At 38.0% G+C, this 7,135-nt stretch overlaps 1 pseudogene; it reads left to right on the top strand.

Moving 5' to 3' along the window:
• Positions 1–3,702: 3,702 nt before the first annotated feature.
• LOC102845695 lies at positions 3,703–4,617 on the top strand (annotated as a pseudogene).
• Positions 4,618–7,135: the final 2,518 nt, after the last annotated feature.

Genomic DNA, 7,135 nt, shown 5'->3' with positions numbered 1-7,135 from the left:
TCTGTAAATGTTCATTAAAACTAATAAAATTTAATAAAAAAAAAGAAACAATTACTATCCACTTTAAAATCACATATACATTTTAAACAGTTTTCTCCCTCACCTGTTTCAATGTAGGAACTGACACATAGCTGACCCTACATTGAATTTCTAAAGCTATAAAGCACATGAGATATTTCCCATCTTTCTCCTCTGTAGACTTTTGTGGAGGTGAACCTTCAAAGAGGTGTAGCCTTTGAATTCGCAGCACACTTCCTATATGTTATAACACCAGAGCTTCCCTGTCCAGTCTCTGAGAAGACCTGTCAGAATCCTCACTTGGGGTAAGCTGTGTCAGAGTCAGTAAGATTGGCACAGGGAAATGTGAGTTCAGAGCTTGCATTTGATGTTTGCTGCTCTGTTAAATTTTGCTTTTCTTACTGGGGTGAGATGATATCTCATAGTTGTTTTGATTTCCATCTCTTTTAGAGCTAGGGATTTTGAACATTTCTTCATGTATATGTTTGCCATCTGAATGTCCTTCTTTGGTGAAGTGTTTGTTCATATCCTGTGAAATATTATTGAAAACTGGGTACCCTGGACTACATTATTCTGAGTAAATATCTCAGTCACAAAAGGACAAATACTGCATGGTGCCACTGTTATAAAACAGGACTGATATCAGACTTGGGGGGAGACTGAGAAAGACGGGTTCAATAATGTATACTGCATTGAAACAGATGAGGGAGAGAACTGTTTAAAGGGGTTATGTGATTCGGTGTTATAGTCATGACAGGAGTTCAGAATGAAGGCTGTGTGGTAGAGTAGACTTGGAGGAAGGGAATGTATAACAATGAAAGAATTTTTACTTTTCAAAGAGAAGAGCGAACTGAGGGGGAAGGGGGCCAGGGAGAAAAGTGCAACAATGAATGAATGGAAATCCAGTCTCCAAATTTTTATTAAAATTAATAATGATTTAAAAAATTTTAAAAGAGTAAAGGACTGAATAAAAAAAAAAAAAACTGGTTTTGTTGTCTTACTTTTTTTTTTCTTCAGGTTTCATCCTTAATATCTCTCTCAAATATTTTGACAAGTTTGGTCTTTGGCAGGGCTGAAATATGCTGAGGTAGTTCTGATGGCTTAGTAGTAAGAAGTTATGCTGCCAAGTGGTTCAAATCTACAGGAGAAAGATAGACAATTTCCTCTCTGCAATTTACAGTATCTGATTACCTGTGAGAGTGTCAGTCATGGATTTATTTCAACAGTATATGATAATAAAAAAACACACACTAGGATTGTTTAGCAATAATTTCTTAACTAAAGTAAAAAGACTAAAAATGGTGGAGTTGGTAAAGAGTATTAAATAGACCATGGATTGCCAAAAGAACAAACAAGTCTGTCTTGGAGGAAGTGCAACTGGTGTGCTCCCAGAGGCAAGGTGGTGAAATTTCATTTCACATGCTTTGATAATGTTGTTGTTAGGTGTCATCAAGTCACCTCTACTCACAGCGGCCCTAAGCACAATAGCTCCAAACCCTTCCCTATTCTAAGGCAATCTCACTGTCTCTGACACACCTGCTCCCATTACTCTAGCTACTATGTCAATCCATCTCATCTAAGGTCTTCTCCTGTGCTATCCCTCCACCTTTCTAAGTATGATGTCCTTATCCAAGGATTGCTCCCTCCTGGCAAAATGCTCAAAGTATGTGAGAGAGATTTTCAAAATCCTTGTCTCCAAGGAGCAACTTGATTGCACCCTCTCCAGGACAGACTTGTTTGTTCTCTTGCCAGTCCATGATGTGTTCAATAGTCTTCTCCAGCAACACAATTCAAAGGCATCAATTCTTCCATTATCCTTAACCATTGTCCAGCTCACAAGTAATTGTGAAGACCATGGCTTGAATCAGGTGCACCTTAATCTCTAGACCGACATCATTGCTGTTTAGTACTGAGGAGAGGTTCGTGACAGCTGATTTTCCTAACACAATTCATCTTTTGATTTCCTGACTGCTGATGCCAAGGATGGAGACAGGACGCATCCCTGACATACTACTTTCCTAATACTGAACTATGCAGTGTTTCCTTGATCTGTTCTAAAGATTGCCTGTCCAACTATAGATTTCTCATGAGCACAATCAAGTATTCTTGGATTCCCATTCTTCTAAAGTTTAGCTACAATTTTTTTGTGATCCATATAGTCAAATGCTCGTGCATATTCAATAAAACACAAATATACATGCTTCTGGCACTTTCTGCTTTTAACCAAGATCCATCAGACATTGGCTATGATGTCCTTAGTACCACAGCCTTTTCTAAATCCAACTTGTATTTCTGATAGTTCTCTGTCAATGTACTATTAACAGTCATTTTAAAAAATATTTAGTAGGATTTTTCTTGTGGGTATTAGTGATTTTGTTCAATAATTTCATTCTTTTGGATCACGTTTTTCAGAATGGAAATAAATATGGATTTCTTCTAGTCAGTGTCCAGGTAGCTGTCCTCCAGATTTCTTGACACAACTTGGTAAGCATGTCCAGGGGTGCATCTGTTTGTTGAAATATATCAGTTGGTATTTCATCAATTCCTGGGACTTTTTTCTTGCAATTCCTTCAGAGCAGCTTGAACATTTTCCTTCATCACCATTGCCTTTTTTTACCATATTCTCTTGATCATATGTTGTTTCATTAAATTCTTCTATGTCAGCCAATGCATTTTGGTACAGTGGCTCTGTATACTCCTTCCATCTTCTTCTCCTCCTTCCCCCCTTCCATCTTCTTTTAATACTTCCTGGGTTATTCCGTATTCTTCCCATACAATTCTTAAGTACTACATTTGTTCTTCAATTTTTTCAGCTTAAGAAATGCTGGGTGATTTTGTAGCAGTGGTTTTATGCACTATTTGTCCTTTTGTGACTGAAATATTTCACTCCGCATAATGTCCTTCACACTTACCTATATTGTGTAGTTTTAAAAGTTTATTCTTCTTCAATATTGCATAATATTCCATTGTAGGAACGTACCATAGCTTTTCAATTTGTTTGTTAATAGGTGCTCGAGTTGCTGCCACCTCTTTGCTGTTATAAATAACACAGTAATGAACACAGAGTGTTGGAGGGAGGAAAGGAAAAGAATAGATAAATAATGAATATGAATTAAATAGATGAGAGGAAGAATGGTCTGAAAGGAATATATGATTAGGTATTATTTGTATAACAACAATGTGGAATAAGTGGTACATTTCAAAGTGGACTAGGGGAGGGGAAAGGAAAGAAAATGTGCAACAATGAAAAACTTTAAAATCAATTAAATTTAAACAAAAAGAAGTTTAACACTATAAACTTCAAGAAGAAAATCATCCTCCTGAAAAGAAAGAACTGCTAATGAAATTCATTACTCTTGATTTTCCAACTCCAGTTCTTTACACATTCCATTTGAATATTTTTGCTTTGTCTTTCCAAGCTGTCCTTTGAAATCTTTTGTTCAGCTCCTTAACTTCCTGATTCCTTACCTTTGCTTTGGCATCTTGGCATTCTAGTTCAATATGCAGAGTCTCTTCTAACAGCCGTCTTGGTCTTGTCTTCCTCCTCTGTCTTTATAATGATCTTTTGCAATCTTCATGGATAACATGCTTCATATGCTCCCACAGCTCCTCCAGTCTTCACTCATTAGTGTTCCAGGCCTCAAACCTGCTCTTGAGACTTAAAAAAAAAACTGCTACACCATCATGTTTTCTCGGGCAAACCTCGTTGTCTCGGCCTGGGCTGTGCAGCCACAATGGACCCAAGTTCAAAATATGGCAACTTTGAAAGATATTACCAGGCGACTGAAGTCAATCAAAAACATTCAGAAAATTACCAAGTCTATGAAAATGGTAGCAGCAGCAAAATATACCCGAGCAGAGAGGGAGCTGAAACCAGCTCGAGTATATGGAGTCGGATCTCTCGCTCTCTATGAGAAAGCTGATATTAAGGTTCCTGAAAACAAGAAGAGACACCTCATTATTGGTGTATCCTCAGATCGAGGGCTCTGTGGTGCTATTCATTCCTCGATTGCAAAACAGATAAAAAGTGAGGTGGCCGAGCTTACAGCAGCTGGAAAAGAAGTTATGATTGTTGGGATTGGAGATAAAATCAGGGGCATCTTGCATAGGACTCATTCGGACCAATTTCTGGTAACATTTAAAGAAGTAGGAAGGAAGCCTCCTACTTTTGGAGATGCATCATTTATTGCTCTTGAAGTGCTGAATTCTGGCTATGAATTTGATGAAGGATCTATCATCTTTAATCGATTCAGGTCTGTCATCTCCTATAAGAATGAGGAAAAGCCCATATTTTCCCTTAATACAATTGCAAGTGCTGAAATCATGAGTATCTATGATGATATTGATGCTGATGTGCTATGAAATTACCAAAAATACAGTCTGGCAAACATCATCTACTACTCTCTGAAGGATTCCACCACTAGTGAACAAAGTGCCAGGATGACAGCTATGGACAATGCCAGCAAGAATGCCTCTGAGATGATCAACAAACTGACTTTGACATTCAACCATACCCGCCAAGCTGTCATCACAAAGGAGATGATTGAAATCATCTGTGGTGCTGATGAAAATCAAGTGTCATCCTCAGACAAGAGGTAAAGAAGAAAAGTTAAGCCAGCTCATTTCATTATGCTTAATGCTGTCCTTGTCAGAAAGATTGTTGGTCCATTGTTCAAATTACTAAAGACAGCAAGATATTTGTAAATTATCTTACAATAAATGATTTTAAAATTAAAAAAAACTCAGGTGGAATAGACTCAAGGTCAAATTTTTATTCTTGTGGCTTTGATTTCCTTTTCTTTAGCTTCACTATTCTGAGGGAAAGACACCATTCTGGGGAAAGTAGAGAGTAAGTGAAAGAGAGGAGGACCTCAGCAAAATGGATTGATACAGTGACTGTCCTAATGGGTTCAATAATGTCAAGATTATGAGGATGGTTCAGGACAAGCCAACGTTCAGATACCTTGTTCATAGGGTTGCTATGAGGAGTAGTGCTTGAGAGCACTTAACAGCAACAGTAATAGGCATGTATCCTTTCTCTATATCTTTCCAAACTACATGCATAACATATCATTCAGGATGCTGGAATTTATGAAGAAGAAGGTGGCTTCAGGATTAAAGGAAGACTCATCAACAACCTGCATTATGCAGATGCCACAACCTTGCTCGTCCAAACTGAGGAGGAAGCATTTGCTGAAGAAGGCCAAGGATTGCAGCCTTCAATATGGATTGTATCTCAACATAAAGAAAACAAAGGTCCTCTTCACGGAGTCACTAGACAGTATCATGGTAAATGGAGAAAATTTCAATGTTGTTAAGAATTTCATTTTGCTTGGATCCACAAACAACAACACTCTTGATGTCAGCATTCAGGAAATTGAAAGATGAATTCCAATGAGAAAATATTCTGTCAAGGACCTCTCCAGAGTACTAAAGAACAAATCATGTCAGTCTAGGGACTAAGGTGCATCTGATCCAGGCCATGGTCTTCTGAATTGTTTGCTATACATCTGAGAGTTGGACAATGATTAAAGATGACAGAAGAATCAATGTCTTTGAGTTGTGGTACTGGTGAGAGTATTATCCCATGTATTGCCAACAGAAGAAATGGGTCTGTCCTCAAGAGGATTAAACCAGGTTACTCCTTAGAAGCAAAGATTTTGAAATCAGATTTTCTAATCTCCATCTCACATACTTTGGGCATGATATTATGAGGGGCAAGTCCTTGGAGAATGGCATCACACTTGGAATGGTAGTAAACACAGGGAAGGAAGATCCTGGATGAAATGAATTGACACAGTGACTGTGGCAATGGGGTCAAGAGTATCTGAGATGGTGATACCGGATCAGGATAAGGCAAAGTTCATAGTCATTGTTTATGAGGTTGCCATGAGTATTAGTCAATTCAATAGCAAATAAAAATAACAACAATGACTCTATTGAATCTGAAGAACTTCTTCTATAAGGATTTTTAAGTAAAACCAAAAACTCTTTGCCAAGATGTCTATTCCAACTCATATTGATTCTACAGAATGGACTAGATTGCCTTAGGATATCCAAAGTTATAAATATTTACAGAGGCAGATTGCCAGATCTTTCTTCCACAGAGCAGTTGATGAATCCATCACCCTTTGGGTCAGCAGTCAAGTTCTTAAGAACTGCACCACCAAGACTCACTATGGAAAGATTACAGTTTAGGAAATCCTATGGGGGAGTCCTCCTTATATAAATAGGAATTGACTTTATGGCAAGCAAAAGCACTTTGAAGTTATCAGAAATAACAGGATTGAATTGGAAAAAAAAAATTCTAACCTGATATTTGCCACAGGGCATTAAATCTTTCTTTGACTGGTAAATATTGAACAACTTTTACATCCTTATGTTTGAATTTTGAAGAAGTCCTATCTGTTTTCATCTCTGCTTGAAAACTAGCCAGCTCTTGCCAATGTTTTATGACATAAGCAGCAATAAGAAGTCAACAACCTAGTTCTGTCAATCCCTAGAAGAGCAGGTTTCAAGGATGCATACAAAGTGTAATTTCTAAATTAACACAAGAAGTTATTTTATCAAATGATTTACTATATCACAGAACAAGAAACATTTTCCCGTTTTCTATAAAGTCTACTCCTTTCCATAAAATAGTAATATTACTGCTCCCAGTACAGAGATTCTTAAAAAGACTGGTCTGGGAGCTCTGGTGGCCTACTGGCAAGAAGCTGCGCTGTAACCCCAGAGGTACACAGTTTGAATCCACCAGATACTCTGCAGGAGGAGAGGCAATCTCCTGTGCCAGTTATATCCAACTCAATGGTATACAACAAGATAAAAAAAAAATAACGAAAAAGGCAATGGTCTGTCCAATAGTAGGGTGTGGCAGCTGTGCCCCCTGAAGTCATTCTCAGAATTAATTTTCATTTTATCCAGATGCTGCATGGTTCAAAATTGTGAAGGGTGTACGCCAGGGATGTGTCCTATCTCCATACCTTTTCAACCTGTATGCAGAGCAGATTATCCGAGAGGCTGGGCTCTATGAGGAGAACTGTGGCATCAGGATTGGTGAAAGATCCAGTAACTGCGTTATATGCACATGACAGAACCCTGCTTGCTGAAACTGAGG

This window comes from Elephantulus edwardii, unplaced genomic scaffold (assembly GCF_000299155.1).
Source record: "Elephantulus edwardii isolate Elephantulus edwardi_28Jun2011 unplaced genomic scaffold, EleEdw1.0 scaffold00371, whole genome shotgun sequence".
NCBI lineage: Eukaryota > Metazoa > Chordata > Mammalia > Macroscelidea > Macroscelididae > Elephantulus > Elephantulus edwardii.
The sequence above is the reverse complement of the archived record's forward strand: the minus strand, read 5'-3'. Positions and strand labels throughout refer to the sequence as shown.